Source organism: Delphinus delphis, chromosome 18 (genome assembly GCF_949987515.2).
Source record: "Delphinus delphis chromosome 18, mDelDel1.2, whole genome shotgun sequence".
Classification (NCBI taxonomy): Eukaryota; Metazoa; Chordata; class Mammalia; order Artiodactyla; family Delphinidae; genus Delphinus; species Delphinus delphis.
In genome coordinates this window covers 51,031,422-51,054,897 of record NC_082700.1, presented here as the reverse complement: position 1 = coordinate 51,054,897, position 23,476 = coordinate 51,031,422, and positions in this window count along the sequence as shown.

The following is a 23,476-nucleotide window of genomic DNA, read 5'->3' as shown; positions in this document are numbered from 1 at the left end:
AACATAAAAAAGGCCATATATGACAAACCCACAGCCAACATAGTTCTCAATGGTGATAAACTGAAACCATTTCCACTAAGATCAGGAACAAGACAAGGTTGTCCACTCTCACCACTATTATTCAACATAGTTTTGGAAGTTTTAGCCAAAGCAATCAGAGAAGAAAAAGAAATAAAAGGAATCCAAATTGGAAAAGAAGTAGTAAAGCTGTCACTGTTTGCAGATGACTTGATACTATACATAGAGAACCCTAAAGATGCTACCTGAAAACTACTAGAGCTAATCAATGAATTTGGTAAAGTACCAGGATACAAAATTAGTGCAGAGAAATCTCTGGCATTCCTATACACTAATGATGAAAAATCTGAAAGAGAAATCAAGGAAACACTCCCATTTACCATTGCAACAAAAAGAGTAAAATACCTAGGAATAAACCTATCTAAGGAGACAAAAGACCTGTTTGCATAAAACTATAAGACACTGATGAAAGAAATTAAAGATGATACAAACAGATGGTGAGATATACCATGTTGTTGGATTGGAAGAATCAACATTGTGAAAATGGCTCTACTACCCAAAGCAATCTACAGATTCAATGCAATCCCTATCAAACTACTAATGGCATTTTTCACAGAACTAGAACAAAAAATTTCACAATTTGTATGGAGACACAAAAGACCCCAAATAGGCAAAGTAACCTTGGGAAAGAAAAGCGGAGCTGGAGGAATCAGGCACCCTGACCTCAGGCTATACTACAAAGCTACAGTACTCAAGACGTATGGTACTGGCACAAAAACAGAAATATAGATCAATGGAAGAGGATAGAAAGCCCAGAGATAAACCCATGCACATATGGTCACCTCATCTTTGATAAAGGAGGCAAGAATATACAATGGAGAAAAGACAGCCTCTTCAATAAGTGGTGCTGGGAAAACTGAACAGCTACATGTAAAAGAATGAAATTAGAATACTTCCCAACACCATACACAAAAATAAACCCAAAATGGATTAAAGACCTAAATGTAAGGCCAGACACTATCAAACTCTTAGAGGAAAACATAGGCAGAACATTCTATGACATAAATCACAGCAAGATCCTTTGTGACCCACCTCCTAGAGAAATGGAAATAAAAACAAAAATAAACAGCTGGGACCTAATGAAACTTAAAAGCTTTTGCACAGCTTTTAAAGGAAACCATAAACAAGACAAAAAGACAACCCTCAGAATGGGAGAAAATATTTGCAAACGAAGCAACTGACAAAGGATTAATCTCCAAAATATACAAGCAGCTCACGCAGCTCAATATCAGAAAAGCAAACAGCCCAATCCAAAAATGGGCAGAAGAGCTAAACAGACATTTCTCCATAGAAAATATACAGATTGCCAACAAACACATGAAAGAATGCTCAACATCACTAATCATTAGAGAAATGCAAATCAAAACTACAATGAGGTATCACCTCACACCAGTCAGAATGGCTGAAAAAATCTGTAAATAATAAATGCTGGAGAGGGTGTGGAGAAAAGGGAACCCCTCGGCACTGTTGGTGGGATTGTAAATTGATACAGCCACTATGGAGAACAGTATGGAGGTTCCTTAAAAAACTAAAAATAGAATTACCATATAACCCAACAATCCCATTACTGGGCATATATCCTGAGAAAACCATAATTCAAAAAGAGTCCCTAGGGCTTCCCTGGTGGCGCAGTGGTTGAGAGTCTGCCTGCCGATGCAGGGGACACGGGTTCGTGCTCCGGTCCAGGAAGATCCCACATGCCGTGGAGCAGCTAGGCCTGTGAGCCATGGCCGCTGAGCCTGCGTGTCTGGAGCCTGTGCTCCGCAACAGGAGAGGCCACAACAGTGAGAGGCCTGCGTACCGCCAAAAAAAAAAAAAAAAAAAAAAAAAAAAGTCCCTAGAGGAGTGGGATAGGGAGGGTGGGAGGGAGGGAGACCCAAGAGGGAAGAGATATGGGAACATATGTATATGTATAACTGATTCACTTTGTTATAAAGCAGAAACTAACACACCATTGTAAAGCAATTATACTCCAATAAAGATGTTAAAAAAAAAAAGTCATGTACCACCATGTTCATTGCAGCTCTATTTACAATAGCCAGGGCATGGAAGGAACCTAAGTGTCCATAGACAGATGAATGGATAAAGAAGATGTGGCACATATAGACAATAAAAAGAAATGAAATTGAACTGTTTGTAGTGAGGTGGATGGACCTAGAGTCTGTCATACAGAACGAAGTCAGAAAGAGAAAAACAAATACCGTATGCTAACACATATATATGGAAACTAAAAAAAGAAAAAAAAATGGTTATGAAGAACCTAAGGGCAGGACAGGAATAAAGACACAGACATAGAGAATGGACTTGATGACATGGAGAGTGGGACAGGTAAACTGTGACAAAGTGAGAGAGTGGCATGGACATATATACACTACCAAACGTAAAATAGATAGCTGGTGGGAAGCAGCCACATAGCACAGGGAGATCAGTTCAGTGCTTTGTGACCACCTAGAGGGGTGGGATAGGGAGGGTGGGAGGGAGACACAAGAGGGAGAAGATATGGGGATATATGTATATGTATAGCTGATTCACTTTGTTATAAAGCAGAAACTAACACACCATTGTAAAACAATTATACTCCGATAAAGATGTTAAAAATAAAAGATCCACATATAAGTTGACCCATGCAGTTCAAAAAAAACCAAGACAAAAACAAAAAGACACATGCACCCCAATGTTCATTGCAGCACTATTTACAATAGCCAGGTCATGGAAGCAACCTAAATGCCCATTGACAGACGAATTGATAAAGAAGATGTGGTGCATATATACAATGGAATATTACTCAGCCATAAAAAGGAACGAAATTGGGTCATTTGTAGAGGCGTGGATGGATCTAGAGACTGTCATACAGAGTGAAGTAAGTCAGAAAGTGAAAAACAAATATTGTATATTAGCGCACATATGTGGAACCTAGAAAAATGGTACAGATGAACTGGTTTGCAGGGCAGAAATAGAGACAGAGTTGTAGAGAACAAACTAATGGACACCGAGGGGGGAAAGTGGCGGGGGTGGTGGTGGTGGTGGGATAAATTGGGAGATTGGGATTGACATGTATACACTAATATGTATAAAATAGATAACTAATAAGAACCTGCTGTATAAAAAAATAAATAAAATAAAATTCAAAACAAACAAACAGTAATGTCAGTAGTTACATTGCCTTTTGCTTAAACTCAGCCACTACTTGAATTCCACTACTTTTTCGTTGTCATTTCAACAGTCAATTGAATAGATGTTTACTGAGAGCCTGCACTTACAAGGCAATTTCACTAGTTATAGATGGAAGTTTCTTACCTGTACTTAAGTATTCTTAAGTGTTTTGGATCCCAAAAAGGAGAAACTTAAGCCATTTTCTTGAATTATTCAAAGTTTTTCTGACTTAGCTAGATCTGACTTAGCAGGTTTATTAGTTTCTTCATTTCCAATCTTTATTTAAAATGTACCTATGCACCATGAATAAAATTAACTTATTTTATAGCATTAGTTCCAAAAAATAATAAAAATGCAACTGGATTTTGAAGTAAGCTGAATAAAATTTATCATGACCATTGTTGAATATTAGTATGACAAATGATATATAAATAAGGGGAAATAACTGGGGCTATAGATAGGGGCAGGGTTGGTTTCCTGTTGATTATTGGGTGATGGGTGCATTTGGGGCTTATTGTAATATTTTATCTATTTTTGTATAGGTGTGAAATTCTCCACAATATGAAGTTTAAAAAATACTACACATTGGAAAGGGTTACCATATATTTTTTACTTAATGCCAATTTAAAAGAAAGTCAGAAACAATTTTTTTTTTTTGAATTGATTCTTAAATTTGTCCTCTCCTCTTCATTTTCCTTGTCCCAGCTGCCCTAGTTCAGACATTCATTACATGGTCCCTGGATTCCTGCAATCAACTCCTACCTAATACCTCTTACCTCGACATCTCCCCAAATTCATCCCTCTTACCATCGTCATGCTATTCTTTATGCCATTCCAACATCCATAAACTATTCAATGCCATTCTGTATGTAAATTCCTCTGTCCTATTTTTAAATGTTTCCTACCCTTTGGCTCAAAATCTTTATTTCACTTCTGTCTAATCTGCTAGATTCTAGAAAATTCAGTCTCTTCATTCATCTAAAGATGCCATGTTCATTCTTGTTGTATACGGACAATACTTCTCTTCTCCATGTAGTCCGATTCTACAAATCTTTTTAAGATTGATTCATTTCCCTAAATAATTGTTTTATTTTGGGACCTTGAAATAAATAGATTTTGAAAGATACATAACTTTCATAATCTGAAAAAATACACATGTATCTTAAAATACATCTGATCTTTAAAAATACACATATAATATACATGTTTTTCATCTTAATAAGCCTATGGTGTTTACTTAATTGGACCAACTTGATAGTGTCAATTACAAAGGCAGTGATCGTTTGAATATTCACAATGAAAGTATCTAATAGAATTCTTTGCTTCCTCCAATCTAGTTTTTGGCTTTAAATCTAAACCAAATTTGATAAATTCTATCATTTTAAGGTATTACTTAGAGGTAATGTTTTACCTTTCGGTTGGTTCAAAGTATTGCTAAAGATAAACAGCCAAATGATAAAGATGATGAAAAATATACGATGGATGTTCTTTGTTTTTCTTACAGTTTGGAATCCAGTTTGAGATGCCTTTGCCTGCTGTGGACTAAGGCTGCCTGGAAACTGGTGAGCCAGCTGACTCCCTAAGCATTTCCTCTGGGGCCATTGTCCCCCATACAATGATTTCCATAAAGCCCTGTTTGGGTTAACCTCAAAGGAATGCTGTTTGCCTGGGGCCAAGACCTCTACAGAACATCCTTGAAAATCAGCAGTGCAGCAGGGGGTACAATATCAATCTACAGAGCAATACAAGGGCCTCTTGATAGGATAAAAGCATCTTAGGTCCAAGGCATCATGAGATTAGGGGTAAAATTGGATTTCTACTTTTAAAAAATGCAATCATATTATCTAATAGAGGGTCTCTGTTCTCATTTAAAAATTTTACTTTGCCCAGAATATTTCTACTCTAAAACACTGAATATTATAGTACTTTAATTTCTATCAGGTTAAATTAGATTTTTGCAGATGGACCTTACCACTCTTTTTGGTTTTCTTGAGGTCTCAGCTACTCAAATAAACAAATATCTAGCAAAATTTGTGGACAGCCTTCCCATTGATGTGTGAGTAGTCCGCTTTGAAAACCTCTATGTAGTCCTGGAGTGACTTCTACATGTAATTTAATGACCCCACCTTTCTTAGCCCCCCATTTGTTTGTAAACTCTTCCTTTAGCATCCTTGACACTACTCTCCTTGTTCTCCTACCTCTTCAACTTCACAATCCTTTCTCAGTCCACCTATTCATGTTGATTTTTTAAAAAATATAGTCTCGACACATGCACAACAAACTGTCTCTCTGCTCACTTTTAATTACTTTTCTACATCTTCCAGTCACCAGCACCTCATTTTCTCCCAACAAGCTCTCTCCTGGTTTCAATCCCTGCAGTGTTCTGTCTGGTCACGTCTGAGATATGCTCTCAGCCTCAACTCCTTTCTCAAAAAAACAACTCTTTCTTGACTGCTGGTGAAAATGCAAAATGATACAGCCTCTTCAAAGACAGTTTGGCATGAAAATCAACAGGTCAGATCTTGTCAACTTCCTTTCTCACTACCTATAAACGTATTGGCATCTGTTCCCACTCCACCCCCTTATTCCTTCCATCTACATGAAAGAGGGGCCCTTCCTTCTGTCCAAGGTCAGCCTCTCTATCGTACTTTAGGTCCCATCCTCTTTGTCTCCAGTGGCCCTACCCCATCACTCATACTTATTCTTCTAGTATGCCCTTAGTCTCTCCCTCTCTCAACTGGTTTCCCCTCTTAGCATAAACATGTTCAGATTGTTTCCCATCTTAAAGGAAAAAATCTCGTCCTTGACCCCATCACTCTTCCACTGATTGGCAAGCTATAAGCATCATTTGGCTGTAGTGGTCAGGACATTCTAATTGCAAGTGAAAGAAAACTCAAACTGAACTGGCTTAGACATAAAGGGGAATTTACTTACTCCCATAACACAAGAAAGTGGTGAAACACCAAAGTCTGAGAAGAGCAGAGATTGGCCAAGACTCAGGAATAATCAGAGACTCATTTGTTGCCTGGATTCTCTACCTTGGCCCTACATCTCTCTGCATTTGGCTTCATTTTCTCTTAATACAGTTGCACTTTCTTCACATTTTAGGACCTCGGGTCCCTGAATTTTACCATACACAGCTTCTATCGTCAGGGAGCGTCTAACCTCTATTGTCTGAATCTCACATTAAAATCCCTAGAAAAGGCACCAGTTGACTTAGTTGGGCCCCAGGACTCAACATGGACAAATCACCGTGGCAAGGGTAATGTCCAGGCAGTCAAGAGCCTGCCTCTAGGTCAATCAGCTGAGGTCAGGGAAGAGGTCATATGCTACTGTGGCAGCCCTATGGTAGCCATGTGAAAGGTGGCAATTCCAAGTAGGATAAGAGAAATGCCAGCAGACAGTATCACAGATATCCACCAGAGGAACCTGCCCTGAAATATAACCTTCCTTCCCACTCAACTGAAACACTTCTGATGAAACAACATTACCTCTATATTACTAGTTACAATGGAAAACTTCTCTTCCCTTAACATATAGCAGCTATCATTTACCATTTATTGCTGTTGACGGCCCCTCCCCCTTCCTCAAAGTCACTCATCCCTGATTTACGTGAAACCCTCTGGTCTCAGGAACCTCAGCTCTGGCAATTCCTCCACTCTGTATATTATAGACTTCCTTTCCTCTGCTTGTTCCTCTTTCCCCAATAGTCCCTGGGACATATAAGCCCTTTGGTTTATTGTAATAGCTTCATATGGTTTGCTCTGGTTGGATACTTATCTCCCTTAATTTATCTTAATCACTACTAATAGGGTGAATACTATAGAAATTGGGTCCAAATCTATGTACTCAGAGAGTGGTTCTCTATAGTTTTTCACATAGTACTCAAATTTCTGAGTTCAGCACACTTCATGGTCTGGACCCCGCTCACTGTCTCTTTCCCCCTTTTATTCCTGCCCTTTTTATCGTCACTGACTGCAGTTTTTACACCTCTCTCTTCTCTGGGAAAAGAACTTCTCTGCTTCTGCTTCTTTTTTAAAGATTTTCTTCTAACTCCCAGTTTTCCTTCAGAATTTAGTTCAACAGGAATGGGTTATTCAACATACGATTTTTTGGGGGAAGACTATATTTGAGGCTGAAAATTAAGTTACATCTTTACCTTTTAAAAATCACTACAATCAATCCCAGATGCACCTAGAAATATTTTAAAATTTTGAAAACAAAGGCAAATGAGAAAATTAAGAGTTTGCTAGTGAATAGTTACATTTATAAATGTAAAGATATATAAAGATTAATTATGTATAAAATTGATTTTTAAAATTTAAAAAGACTATTTAAAGATTTAATCGAGTAATAGTTTAGATTTTTGTTAGTTCAAACAAAAATATTAAAAGGCAAATGACAAACTAGAGAAATATATAAAACAGATCTTCTCTCATTATTCACAATATATAAATAGATTTTGAAAATTAAAGCACTATGACCTAGGAGAAAAAAACTTTCAAAAGATATAAATGAACATAGATATTTTTATTTTGAAAATGAAAATAAACAGACCAAAAATTTTGTTCTGTACTCATTTTTCCATAATTATATTTTACTGATAAAAATATAAATGTAAACTATGCATAAAATGGTTCTGACTGCAGTATTAAAAAATGGTGAAAAATTGGAAAAAAACAATGCCCAAGAAGAAGGACTAAGTCTTCTCAAAAAGGTTTCCGTCACATGCTGGAGTAGGTTCTAACTTCTCAGCGTGGCTGAAAAAGTACTTCCACTTGCATTAACTTTATCTCACCAACTATTTAGCTGTGGTTTTCTTTGTAGTAAAATGTACAGATGTGACTGCTACAAGTCCTAAGTTTAAATGAAAAAAACAGAGTATCAATATCCTTATAGTGAAGATATCAAGTTAATGTAGACAGGGCACAACAGCTACTCTAAACCTTCATTTCAATCTGCATCATTAGACAGTCTTGATAAGCTCCCACTTTAGTGAGAAAATAGAAGCCATCAGGTGTGAACTCCATCAGATTAGCTCATTATTTATCATCCATTTGATAAGCTCCTTAAAAACCACTATATGAAGGCATGGAGAATTGCAGAAGCAGGTTTTGAGCACCTTACCATGTACAAAGAACTGCCCTGTGCAATGATCCCCAAGATCCAAGAAGAACATGGACTTCAGGAGCTATCTGGGTGTGCAAAGCCAAGTTCAATCCTATTTTTAGAGCAGAGACTTGAAGCCAAATTTCTTTGACTCCCAAAACCCAAGTATGTTATTCCCACAACACCGTTGACTCTAGCTTTAAAAATTCTATTTGAAACCAAAAGAAATCTAGTTCAATCAAAGGCAAATGTCTCTTCTGCTTTTCTCAAAGATTTTTGTCTAGCACATCAGAGACTTTTGGGAGAATCAGACTAGTTGATCACTGAAAGCAAAATTGAATGTGTCTTGCAAGACACTATTAAGTAGTCTTGTTGAGGTTTAGATATTTTTGGACAAAAGCATTTATGTATTCTCTCACAACCAGTACCCGTTCCTTTCTAATGGCTATTAAGAAAGTTAAAATTCACCAGATGTATTTGACAGAGATATGTTTAAAAAGTTTTCTGGAGCTGAAAATGAATTTAATTGACCTTAAAATTTTTGAGGTGGTCATCCAATAGGAAATACAATAACTAAATTAAATTAAATCCATCCCTATTCTTAGATGAATGCAAAGACTGTATAAAATCTATGAAGTTATCATCAGTGTTATTATTACTATACATGTGGTTATTATAATAAAAGCCTCAAATAAATCCCCAGTTTAAATACACATTCTTTACACACATTACACATATTTGTTACACTCAGAGTTGTAAGCAATGTTGAAACTTTAATAAAATGTTTTTTTTTTAATTTAGAAAAGCTTATTTAGTTATGTTAAGGCTTTTGAAGAATGGTCTTAGATTGTATTCTCCATCCTGTAACCACATAGGACTTGTTTAAACATTTGCTCAAGTAAATGCTCGCTTTAAAGAACCATTTCTCACCCTTGCAAATGTGGAGCTAAATCATTTGTATAAACTTGAAACTGCCTAGTGTGATTTTTATGGAAATAACAATGGCAGTTCAACAATGGAGCGGAGGGTGGAGGTGCCGGCGGTTATAAATACATCACTAATAACGTCAGTGTGTTTCCCTTGTCTTCCCCACAGCTATCTCTGGGGAAATAAAAACTCTGCTCCATGCTCACTTGAATTCCTGTCATTGTACTCTACACATCAGTGTCTCTGGTCTCAGGCTTATGACCTGTGGCTGAGGTTATCACTTTGTGTGTCACACACAGCCCCTGACATAGAATTGAAATCAGTGGAGAAGGGATTTTTTTTTTTTCTTCTTCTATAGGAGAGGCAAATGATTCATGAGCTCAGCAATAAATCAGAGTGAACCAAAACAACTGAACAGTAGGACAAATCTTAGCTGGAAAAACTGGAGGTTTCCAGAGGAAACGATATTAAATATAAACCCTTTCCTATGTGTTGATAACTATATTTGCTTCAAGTTCCTAAACCATTGAAAGTGATGACACATCTAGCTTTACACCATGCCAAGTGGATCATTTCCTTCCTTCTCCCCTCTGCACCACACCCTCTCTCTGCCTAACATTTAAGAAAAAAGCTGAGGACAGCAAACTCTTCAAGATGATACCCTTGAACTTTAGTCTGACTTATCCTGGGAGATTTTTGCCCTTTTCTTTAGATAACACCTGTTCTACAGAGAAGCAGGTGTGCAATTTCTCTGCAGGGCTTCTGAGTTTGGTTTCTCTAATGTTTCTACATGGATATGATAGCTCAGATACTTGTGGCTTTTAAGAGAGTCTTATTTTGTAATTATTAGTGCTTCAGACCTGAGTCAGGATTTGTGGCACGGTAAATCTCAGGAGATGACTAATGGTATAAATCGTGGTAAAGCATGACTCTCTTTCTCAGATCGTTTCAACAGCTGTGTCATATCTGAGTCTGTTTCTGGTGCCTGCTTTGTCTCCTCAGATAGTGTTTTTTCTTGGCTTTTTGCATGACTCGTAGTAGTTTGTTAAAAGCTGGACATAATGTACCAGATAATAAGAACTGAGTGAAAAAGGTCTTTAATGTGAGGTTTTCAATTGAGCTGCTTTAGAAGTTGGGCTGTGTTTAATACTTGCTGTAGCTGTGGGTTCCAGAGATTTCAAATTCCTGTAGCATCCTTGATTTTTGTCTCCTCTATTGACTTGGTATTTCCTAAGTACTCTTCTTTAGAGAGTCTGAGCTTTGCAGCTTTCAGCTATAACCCACTGTTGGCATATGGGAGCCCAGTTTATGTGGCTTCTGTTCCAGGGAAGCAAGTATTGGCTGCTTCCTCTCTGGATTTGCCTGTCTCTCCAGATTTTGGTGTGATAGTTTGCCCTGTGATTTCAGTTCTCTGATGGGTCCAAGAAAAGGTGTTGGTTTTCAATTTGTTAGGCTTTTTCTTGTTTTAAGGAAGGCTTCTAAGCTCTTTACAATTGTTCGAGCTGAAAACAGGAGTCCACATTTCTGTCTTAGGAATCAGCAAGTAGGTGTATTTGTTTAATTTGTTTAATCAAAAAGAGCCCAAATGATTGTCCCAAGATCTTCCTGGGGTTTTTCCATTTTTCTTTTGTTTTTAGCAAGATCACAAGGATCTATATATATTTTTAAAGCTAAAAATTAAGTCAGTTATACAAAACACAAAATGCACACACACATCAATAAAGCCATCAATCCCTGAGATCCAAGATATCAACACAAGACAGTACTACCACAGCCCCCAGCAGGCTTCTAAGACAAAGAGCATTGAGTTCGCAGTAACCCTAAGGTATTCACTCAGTCATTCAATAGCTGCAACTTCTCCAAGATCTCACACTTGGAAATTTTCCTACCAAATCTCAACCTTCAGTTTACCAACTCCACTTATTTACCCAAGGCAGCTATAGCAAAAGTGGTTTATTCCTGGCTTTTTAAATCCAATCCCACAGCCTAGTAGTTCGGCCAAATTCATCCTAGCTTCTGGGATTGGCTCCCACCCAACTTGCAAGCACCAATCCTCTAAGATCTAGCTTAAGTGGATGACTTGCTGTTCACTAAAATATGGTTTGGCACCTTTATTCATACTGCTTCCACTGCCTGGGAATACTACTCCTTCCACTCTACCTTTTGAAATTCCGTTCATCTTTTAATTAATGAAAGCAACTTCATTAATCTATCAACTGTATGTGAGTTTCTGTCTTTGAAGAACACAGCCCTTTATTTATACCTCTATTATGCACTTACCATACTCTCTGCCTTTTATCTAAATTTAGGTTCACCTTCTTTATCTCCTCTGGTAAGTGAGCTCTAATTTCTTTTAAAATGTAATTTATATGTGGTGCCTTGTACATTGTAAAAAATTGTCCATCTAATGCATGAAGGGAGGAGATTAAGTTTGTGCCGGGAGCAGTGAGTTCTTAAAGCCCACTGAATGATATAATCTCAGAGTTGATGGGAATCTCACATGTCCGAGGCAGCGTGTTAGATGGATGCATTCAGAGAATGGATCCTACTGATAACCAGGCCCCTACTTTAGATTGACTCAACATCCAGGGCCAAGAATTCTTAACACTTTTTGAATAACACTCCCTTTGGAGCATCACAGCTTATGCTGCGGCTCATTAGACATCTTTCTGCCCACTCATACAACCTGGTAAATATTCCAAAAGTTTACTCCCATAAGATTGGTATTTTAGCCTCCAAAAGATCTGGGAGTTTGAAATTTTACAGATGTCACTTTGCAGTCTGTCTTCCTGACTGTTTAAGTGTGAAATGAGACAGATCGGTCCATGAGCTTCACTACTTAGATTCTAAGTGGTCATTTAGCCAGAGTTTGACCATCTCCAATGTTAGAGCTTCACTTTCTCAGGTTTTCTGAAATTTCCTGTCTCTCTCCCAAACTTGTTTCGATGTAAAAGAAAAGGACTGTATTACGGAAATTTAACAAAGTGCTGGTGGCTGTCTCTTTAGAAAACAATTTTCTTAAAATTTTCTAGAGACTTTCTAGAAAAATCTATTTACTTATTCAAAATTCTAGCGTCCTAACTCAGGATAGTGGATATATTTCTAATCGCTGAAGTCAATAAGTAAATAAATAATGAAACATAAAAATCCATGGAGGAGAAACTAAGATAATGAAGGGGAAGTTGAGGCTTCCATAAGGAAAGGTCAAAAATAATTAGAGTTCATAAAATCAGGAATGATATAGCCTGAGAGGAGGATGAGATAAAAATGTATAAAAGTGTAATACTTCCTGAACTAATATTATTCATATAATTAGTGTAAAATAATTTAAGAATAATCAAGTCTGTTAGGAAAATAATTTGTATAATTAGGAGAACAAATAATGTTTCCTTAAATAACATTAAGTTATTGAATAGAGAAAAAAAAAAACATGGCTGAGTGACTAAATTTTAGAACAATAAAACTAGGGACCATCCTTTAAAGTTTGATTAAAATCAAAAGCAGTACTATTTATAAAACACTTAAACTGGTAAAACTACGTCAGTACACCTCCATGAAAAATTAAATAGGCCAAAGAAAAGGAATAGATGAGTTCCATGGATTATGAAGAGAAAAATGAAATCCTTGAGTATGTAAGAAACTTCCATTGTCATGGAAATTACCCGAACAGTAAGACTTCTTTAATGCCATGAGTTTTAACAATAGTCAAGCCTCTACAGAAGATTTAATATGAGATATGTATAATCTAATATGTTCAAGTTTGTCTGTATATTAGAGATAATTTAGGTAAATCACTTTCTCAATTACCATATCTACACAACAAAATATTGCTCTACAGGACAGGGTTTTGTACATTTTCAGGCAGTTAAATCAAAGAAGAGCTTTTGTAAAAGAAAGAGGAATATTTAACTAGACTGTAAAACTACAATATGTAGCAGTTGCAGAATTCAGGAATTGATTTCTATTTTAGACTGACTGATGTTGCCTTAAATGGCAGGCAAACCATTTCCAGCAAAAAAAGAACTTTTACCCTAGCAAACTATTTAAGCAGATTTTTGCAAAAGCGTACTACTCCCTGAACTAATATTATTCATATAATTAGTGTAAAATAATTTAAGAATAATCAAGTCTGTTAGGAAAAAATTTGTATAATTAGGAGAACAAATAATGTTTCCTTAAATAACAATGTTTCTGAAAACACCTTGATTCTCAATTTCCTTTTTCCACTGATTTCTATTAATAGAAAAAAAACCTTACTGATATTTTTATTTTTACCCGCATGTTAGATGTGGGTAAACATAGTCATTACTAAGACTGGGTGCATTATTATTATTATTTTTTATTTATTTTTATTTTTATTTTTTTTGCGGTACGTGGGCCTCTCACTGCTGTGGCCTCTCCCGCTGCGGAGCACAGGCTCCAGGTGCGCAGGCTCAGCGGCCATGGCTCACGGGCCCAGCCGCTCCGCGGCATGTGGGATCTTCCCGGACCGGGGCATGAGCCCGTGTTCCCTGCATCGGCAGGCGGACCCTCAACCACTGCGCCACCAGGGAAGCCCTGGGTGCATTATTAATTCTTTGTATAGTGATGTCAGTTGGCCTTTATTTGCTGTAAACATTACTGAAAAATTATTCAAATTTTCACCCTTATTAATCAGTGCAATATGATCTAATCATAGAAAAGGAGAAATATTATGAAAAGCCTGTTTGACTTATCTGAAACATATGTATAACCTAGTGGCTAACGAGTAGGCACTGGACTCAGGTTTCTTGGGGTGTTTTTTGTTTGTTTGTTTAATTTTTATTGGGGTATAGTTGCTTTGCAATACTGTGTTAGTTTATACAGCACAGCAGAGTGAATCAGCTATAAGTATACATATATCCTCTCTCTTTTGGATTTCTTTCTCATTTAGGTCACCACAGAGCATTGAGTAGAGTTCCCTGTGCTATACAGTAGGTTCTCATTAGTTATCTACTTTATACATAGTATCAATAGTATATATATGTTAATTCCAATCTCCCACTTCATCCCACCCCACCCCACCCCACCCTTGGTATCCATACGTTTGTTCTCTACATCTGTGTCTCTATTTCTGCTTTGTAAATAAAATCGTCTATACCAATTTTTTCAGATTCCACATATATGCATTAATAAATGATATTTGTTTTTCTCTTTCTGACTTACTTCACTCTGCATGACAGTCTCTAGGTCCACCCATGTCTCTACAAATGACCCAATTTCGTTCGTTTTTATAGCTGAGTAATATTCCATTGTATATATGTACCACATCTTCTTTATCATTCCTCTGTTGATGGACATTTAGGTTGCTTCCATGTCCTGGCTATTGTAAATAGTGCTGCAGTGAATATTGGGATACATGTGTCTTTTTGAATTATGGTTTTCTCTGGGTATATGCCCAAGAGTGGGATTGCTGGGTCATATGGTAGTTCTATTTTTACTTTTTTGAGGAATCTCTGTACTGTTCTCCATAGGGGCTGTATCAATTTACATTCCCACCAACAATGCATGAGGGTTCCCTTTTCTCCACACCGTCTCCAGTATTTATTATTTGTAGATTTGTACATATGTATAATCTAGTGGCTAATGAGTAGGCACTGGACTCGGGTTTCTTCGGTTTTTGAAACCAGCTTTATCTCTGTCCAGCCTTGGGCAAGTTATTTAACCTCCTTTCCCCTGAACTTTCTCGTCTGGAATAAGCTATCTCTCAGAGTTGTTGTGAGGATTAAATGAGATAATACAGAACAACAGAAACAGGGCTTGGTTCATTATAAACACAGTAAACATAAGCTAGTATTATTATAGGCTTTTCCTGTCAATATTACCACACAGTAATGAAGCCCCTTTTACAGTAATCTTAAAATTGTGTCAAATTGTATCATAACATTGACAAAGTCTTTTATTTTTCAGTCTCTTTTCACAGATGTTCATGAAACCACAACTTAATACTTACCTGACCTTATAACTCTATACTCAAAATGGTATTGTACACAATGATGTTGTATTCCCAGCAAGGATTTTTGCTTTATTTGAGCATTAGTTCAACAAATATTGATTGAGCATTTACCATGTGCCAAATGGATTCCAGGGTGTAACACAATTGTCCCTGTCCCTACTGTACATACTTAGAAGGCTTCCAATAACCAACAACTCTTATCCCTTTAAAAAATTTTTAAACCATGATTCTTGTTGTGCACTGAATGTTTGTGCCCTCTCACCCCCAAAATTCATATTGAAGTCCCAACCCTAAGTGTGATGGCATTTGGAGATGGAGTCTTTGGTAGGTAATTAGGTTCAGATAAAGTCGTGAGGGTGAAGCCCCCATGATGGTATTAGTGCCCTTATAAGTAGAGGAGGAGACACCAGATCTCTCCCTCTCTCTCTCTCTCTCCTCTCTTCCCCCACCATGTGAGGATTTGGTAAGAAACTAGCCCTCTGCAAGCCAAAAAGAAAGCTCTTCTCTGAACCCAACCATGCTGGCACCCTGATCTCAGACTTCTAGGCTCTGAACTCTGAAAAACAAATGTCTGTGTTTAAGCCACCTGGCCTATGATATTTTGTTATAGCAGCCTGACCTGACTAAGACATTTCTGTTCCAGCTTTCCTAACCCAATTCTGGTAACTTTTGCACCCTCATTTAACCTGCTTAAGAGAAACATCCTCATCTATAAAATAGAAATGAGGTTGCTGGGAGAAAAATGAACTAGCAAATGTGAAAGAATCTTGTGAACATCATGCAAGTATTAGTTATTTGATATAACACTAAAAGAATTTTGACATTATATGAATTAAACATCAACCAATTAAGATAGTGCAGTTCAAACAGTTGTGTCTCCTCATGAATGCTGGTCGTTTCTAAATATTTATTTTCCTCAGAGAGAATAGACAAACCCACCATGGCACCTCTTTCTCCTAAGAAGTTTTTCTTCCAGAAATAGTGAGTGTCTATAGAGGCTGAAAACAAACAAAATTTTCTCCAATGGACTTTTCAATTACCATTACACTGTGCCTCGGGGCTGCTTCTTCAATGTCTTCCTTCCCTGGTCTTCTCTGACTACTCTCCTTCCTCTTGGGCCATCCCTTCTCAGTCTTTTTGTGGGCTGGCTTCAGCACTCACTTCTCATAGCCACCCTGGATGAGAGCATCCAAATTAAATGCTGATAAGTCTCAAACATTTATCTGCACCTAAGATGTGAGCTCCAGACTCACACCTCCAATTTTCACCCAGACATCACACCTGGGTATCTCCCAGACATCTTAAATTAAACTATTCCAAACCTGAACTTACCATCTTTCCCCCCAAAATTCCTGGGCTTCGTCTCTTAATGAATAATACTAAACACGCACCCAAGCCAGAATTACCTCCAGACTCCTCATTCCCTTCAACTCACATACAGAGACCACATCTTGTGAATTCTGAGTCATAAATGACTTCCTCAATTTCCATCAATCTCCTCTCCAAATATTTGAAGACAGTCTCTTCATCTTGCTCAGGGACTGTGATAATTTTAGCCGAAGTGCTTTCTGTGCATCCTCACTTACCCCCTCACATACACACATCCAGTCCATCCTTTACTTGGCTTGGAATGAGATTTTCTGATACTAATATGCTCATGACACCAACTGTGAGTTCACATGCTCCCCAAGTCTAAAAGGAGACTATTAACCATAGTCTTCTTAGGTTGGCGTATTGGAGCCTCCATGATCCTTCAAATCTCACCCTTACTGCCCTGAATGCCCCTCTTCCATTCTCTATTCCAGCCATACTGACATTGAAGCTCCCCAGGTACCTTTGGAAATTTTATATCTCTGAGAATTTTATCAAGAGTCTCCATTTTTCTGAAATTTCCTATCTTTCTTTTCTGCCTGGAACTCAGCTCCATTATGATCGTCCCTATTAAGAAAATTCTTAAACTTCTTTCTGTTAGAATTAACCATCTCCCTTTTCTGCCTTCTCTCTGACGTTTCACACCTTTATCACATGCCTACCATGAATCTTTTTTATGGCAATAATAACATCTGATCCCCCTCTGTATGTTCAACCTCTGGTGCCTAGCGTAGTACCCAGAACCTAGAGGTTAATCACTAAATGTTTGCTTATTCATTGCTGGAGTAAGTTAATGATGAGATAGCTGTAGTAATGGTGAATATCAACATGAAGTGCATTACATAAGAACATGAGTCTGTACACAATTTTAAGTCCAACGTGTTACCGTAATTTAAAAGAATGTCTAACAGAGAGAATCATGTATGTTTGTTGAGTGCTCACATTGTGCAAATCCTTTACCATCATCATCTCATTTAATTTGCACAGCAATCCTTTTTTTTTTTGCGATACGCGGACCTCTCACTGTTGTGGCCTCTCCCGTTGCGGAGCACAGGCTCCGGACGCGCAGGCTCAGCGGCCATGGCTCATGGGCCCAGCCGCTCCGCGGCATGTGGGATCTTCCCAGACCGGGGCACGAACCCGTGTCCCCTGCATCGGCAGGCGGACTCTCAAGCACTGCACCACCAGGGAAGCCCTGCACAGCAATTCTTTAAGACAGACATTTTAGAGCACCTAAAATATACAAAGCATTTTTTCTCATTCATGACTTCATTTAATCCTCCCAACAAAGTTGTGAAGAAGGTATTATTTTGACAAATATACAAATGATAACATTAAAGCTCAGAGAAATTAGAAAATTTGCTGAAGGTCATAGAAGTTAAAAGTCCCCAATACAGTATTCCATCCTACTTTTCTACCCACCAGAATAAATGTTCCACAAATTAAATTTTGAAGTTTATCTATCCACGATATCCACGGGTGTTTTGAAATGGGCACAGGAGCTGCTAGCATCTTAAGATCACCACAGAAAAAATATTTCCATGAAAGGACATTTGCAGAACATTTAAAACAGCCTTGTCACCAACACTTCTTAAATATATATAATGCCACTCAAGGGAAATTTGCATGTTTTAATACGTGGCAAAACATCAAAGTTTGCTTCTTTAATGTGATGTGTTCTTTAGTTGGTCATGACAGATTTATTACAACTGGATGTTTTCCAGATGTCATTATGCCTCCTGACTTATTCATTTGCTTTAATCTTGGAGAGATTTGAACTCTAAATTTGTGTTACTAAAACATTAAAGTTGAGTTCCACCTACAAAGGGATTAAAAGAAAAACTGCTTTGACCAACACCAATCATTGGAATGATTCGCTTAGTATTTTTGGTTTTGATTGTATATATTGTCTTTTTCTATAAGTATGTCTGTGGAATCTGTGAATAGACCTTAACATGCACTGTCAATATGAGCATGATCAAAACCTTTGGAGAAGAGTGTGGGATTGGAGTCAGATGGACTTAGTGTCAGATTCTCCATCCATCACTTACTTGCTCTATGTCCGTAGGCCCAGACTTACTTTCTCCTTGCATTAGTTTCCTCATTTTGAATGCTGGGAAATACCTACTTCACAGGGTTTTTAAATAAGATTTTAATAAATCATACACATAGAGAAATTAAGTAACTGATATGTCATTGAGATTTCACTCAATAAATGAAAACTATTGCCACTAGTATTGTTTTAAATAATAAACCTTGTTAAATAAGTAATAGAGATTGATGTTTCTCCTATCTTTTTCACATGTCACTATGTAGATATGTTCTGATAAATTAGATCCGAGGAGAGACACTGAAAAGATTAGGAAATAGCTGAAACTGTCTGTGATGTGCACTTTACTTCAGAGACTTTGAGCATCTTCAATCCTCGGAATCCTTGTTTCATCTGTTCATGTTTGTACGTTCTTCAGCCTTCCTTGCTGAGACAGTGTCAAAAATTCAGGACTTCTGTCTCCACCCTTGGGTCTATTCCTTCCCTGTTCTTAACTGACTCTTTCTTCACATTTTTCTGATAATCTACTTTGCCAAGATACTTATGTCTGTGTTATAACATTGGCATCTGATACTATTTTGTCTTGTTTTTATCTATACAAACAGAATTGAGTCTTTCAGGAAACAGTTGTATAAAAATTAGTCTGTGAGCTAATGCTTCTTATTAAAGAGAACTTTTATTGTATGATTTGACCTACTCTAGCCAATGTATTTAACCAGAGGTAACTATTATTAGATGAAAGGATATTTAACTCCTATGTAATAATAACACAGAGACTACTTCACTTCAAGTAGACATAACTAATCATCTTATATTTTCAGAACAGACAAGCCCCATGTGGTCGATTCATTTTTTTCCTTCAGCTCTTAGGAGAGGAATGGGCAGATAAGATACTGAGAAAGTAGTACAGATTTCCTAAAGATCAGAAACCTGGAAGTGCACACAAATATCATCCATTTAAATAACTCAGACAGTCCAAGAAGGAATATAAGCTGCTTAGAGTAGCTAAGGGAAGTAGTCTGAAAGTGTGATGCTAACTTGCTCCAGAGACTTGGCAGCTAAATTCTAATCATGACAAAGAGTTGGCTCAAAGACATGTTTCAGGGTGAGTTAACAAACAAACATCCTGATGGACAGAAAAAACTAAGACTATGGTTAAGTCTTATTACTAAGCTAGGAATTAGCGACCAAGTTCTAAATATTGCCTACATACTTACTACTTTAAATATTTGTTTTATAAGATGGTATTCTATGTTCTTTATTATTTTCTCTGTTCAGATTTTTAAATAAGTTTATTTTTCAATTTTATAAGCAGAAGACAATTTACAGTTGTATTTTGTATCTGGGAAAAATATCACACACCTTGTATTGTGGGTCACAGAACCTGTACAGTGTGTGTACTGAGAATTCAGAATAAAATTCTAAAATGATAAGGAAAATTTCCACCTGAAAATTACTTAATATAACACTTTGTAGGAATTTTCGCAAGAGCTCCCTGACAGTGGAATTCTCAACATTTCCCACGCAGACCAGAATTTTCCAAATGTCATTTATAATGCTAAAATTTTGTGACAGGTCAGGTCTCTGAACCCTCATCACACCCTAAGTATAGCTACCCACTCTTCAAGGTGGGCCCTGATCAAAGGCACCAAATTTGTGATTGGACAGAGTTTTCCACCACAAGTGAAAAGGAAAGATACAGATAGAACCTTCAAAATCAAAAAATCCAAAGGAAAATTTTCAAATATAGGACCTAACAAAGAAGCTCTCAAACACGAGGATATCTGGCATCACGTAAACTGATTACCTTGGAGATGAACTGACATTTTTCATCAGCATAGTTTAGTGAGTAATCAGAGAACACACTGAATTCAGGCCTGGAAGAAATTCTCATTTAACTCAACATGTACCCAAATTCCATAGCCAGCAGTAAGAGATAACTTGCAAGCTAGGTTTTCCCAGATAAGAAATGATTACTCCAAATGGCATGGCATATACTCTAACCTAGAGTAGGTAGAGAGAAAAAGATGTGAAAGGAAACAGGAAGTAGCGTTCAAAGAAGTACTATTCAATGAAGAACACTTGCATAAATATTTACAGTCTGAAAAGACATTCAGAATGTTGTGGGTTTTTTTAATATATATATAAATGAATGGATGAGTGAAATGAATGCATGAATTGTATTCAATTCAACAAGAATTTTATTAGGAATTTAAGCATCAAGGAAAAGAATTATTGTATGGAGGAAAAGTTATGAATAAAAAGTGTAGCAAACCATTCCTCCCTCAGATATTAGATGTATTTTAAAAACTAGTAACCAAGCACCATCGCTACTGCACTGCCTGCTGGCCCCGGCCCCAATCAGGGCAATCCAGCATCAAAACAAAAAATAAAAACATCTTAAGAAAATCTTTTCCCAAATAACAAAGTAACCTGAGCGTTCGTTTCTAAAGAGCAAAGTCAGTGTCTCATGACAGAAGTTTCCCTAAATCCTTGTAAAGCAAATTCTTTTCTGGTAATAGATATATTGCTGTTGTTTACTAAATGTCTCTTCCCCCTCACCCACGTCAGCATCACTGGCCAGTTAAGGTGGTCCTGTAAGCCGGCTGAAGAAGTTTACCCAAAGTACCCTGGTTTTCTATGTATCCAATAAGCGCTTAGCTGTAAATAGGTGGATTTTTCTGAATGTAACCACGTACCTCCTTAAGGAGAAAAACATTAATATATAATGTATTTTCACTGTTTACTATACTTTGGACTTCAGTTTACATTTGATTGTGAACAATCTAATTTCTATTAGCATGTCAATTATGTGTATGTCTGTTTGTTACACACACATATAGATATGCATATGAGTATATATGTTATAAATATTTATATATGGCTATGTAAAAAATAACTCACTTTACAAAAAGGGGTTGCTTTTCTTTGAATCTAAATCAGAATCACTTCAATTTTATAAACAATAGTCTACAACAGTATTTCTAACCCTTTCAAATATGATATTAATACTTACAATGTTAATATATGTCTTAAGCACTTCCTCCATATGACAGCAATTTTGCTTCTCATATCTGTGGATTGAGACCACACATAATGACATAGAACTGCCATGGATTCAATGGTTTTTAAAAGTGCTCTCTCATCCTTTGAATACAATTATATATTTTTTGAAATCAAAGTTAATTCAGGTATCCATTCAATAAGTACTTACTAACTGTATTAATTATCTATTTCTATGTAACAAATTACCCCAAAGTTTAATAGCTTAAAATATCAAACATTTATTATAGCAAATAGTCTCTGAGACCAAGAATCTAGGAGTAGTACAGCTAGATAGTTATGGCCCAGGGATTTCATCAGCCTGTAGTCAAGCTGTTGACTGGGAAGTTAGTCATCTGAAGCTTGACTAAGTTTGTGAGATCCACTCCCAAGCTCTGGCTCATGGCTGTTAATAGACCTCAGCTTCTCATTAGCTATTGGCCAGAGCCTTCAGTTTTTCTCTAAGAAGAGCATCTCTATATGAATGCTTGTAACATGACAACTGGCTTTCCTCAGATCAAGTGAGGAGTGAGACAAGAATATGTGTGTGTGTGTGTGTGTGTGTGTGTGTGTGTGTGAACACAGAGAGAGTGAAAGAGACATAGAAGAGAGAGAAGAGAGAAGATGCAGGGTCTTTTATAACCTAAACTTGGAAGTCACGTACTATGACTTCTCTCGCATTCTACTGAGAACACAGATCAACACATCAACCCTGGTACAATGTAGGAAAGGACTGCACACAGATTTAATACCAGGAAGCAGAGATCATGGTGGACCATCTTGGAGACTGGCTGCCACAGTAACTAACTGCGTACTAATTAAAATATATTCTAAACAGCACATACTTCTACAACAAAAAATAAGAGTCCTTCATAAGCTTTCTATACACTTCACACCCCCAATATAAATATTATAAATGATTTGTTGTCTACAGTTTTAAATATTTCTTTATGTTTTTACATATATGCATGTATGTGCATGTGTGCATGCACATGTGTGTATATAATTCATAAAAATATTCAGGAGCTGTACATTCTGTTCTGAAGCAGACTCTTCCATACAGCAATCTATTGTGAACATCTTTCCATATAGATCTATCGATACTTTATTCAATCATCAATGACTAAACAGTATTTCCTACTATGGATGTAATAAAATTATGTTGTAACCAATTTTTTAATGGTTGCATGTAAGTTGCTTCTAATTTTTTCTCCACTGCAGTTTACTTCAGTAAATTTTTGCATTCCATTAATCACAATAGCATTCACATACATTTAAAATAGAAAATCAGAAAATTCAAGTAATATTTTTTCCAAAAGAAAAAAAGCCTAGCATTCCATGAAGGGTTTTTTTCAGTTAAGTTTTAGAGACATTAGCCATATATTTCTATATTTGCAACCTCTGATACACACCTAAGCGTATTTGTTGAGAACCTCCCCTGTTTGTATGTATGCACATGGCCCCTGATCTCAAAGGACCTACGATCTTTGGTGGTGGTAGTGATGGTGGTGGTGATGACTTAGTGGTGTTGGTGATGGTGGTGGTGATAAGGGTGTGGTGATGGTGATTATGGTGGTGGCAGTATTAGAAGTAGAGAAAATTGTTGGATACATTGAGGCAGACAAGCAATCTCAATATAGTGTAATAATTGTTGTGATAAGAAAGCCCTTAGGAGGCCTAATCTATTGCAGCTTTGGAAAGTCTTCCTCATTAAAAATTTTCGTATTAACAAAGACATGAAGGAGGTAGGTTAGCCAGGTCATCTGAGTCAG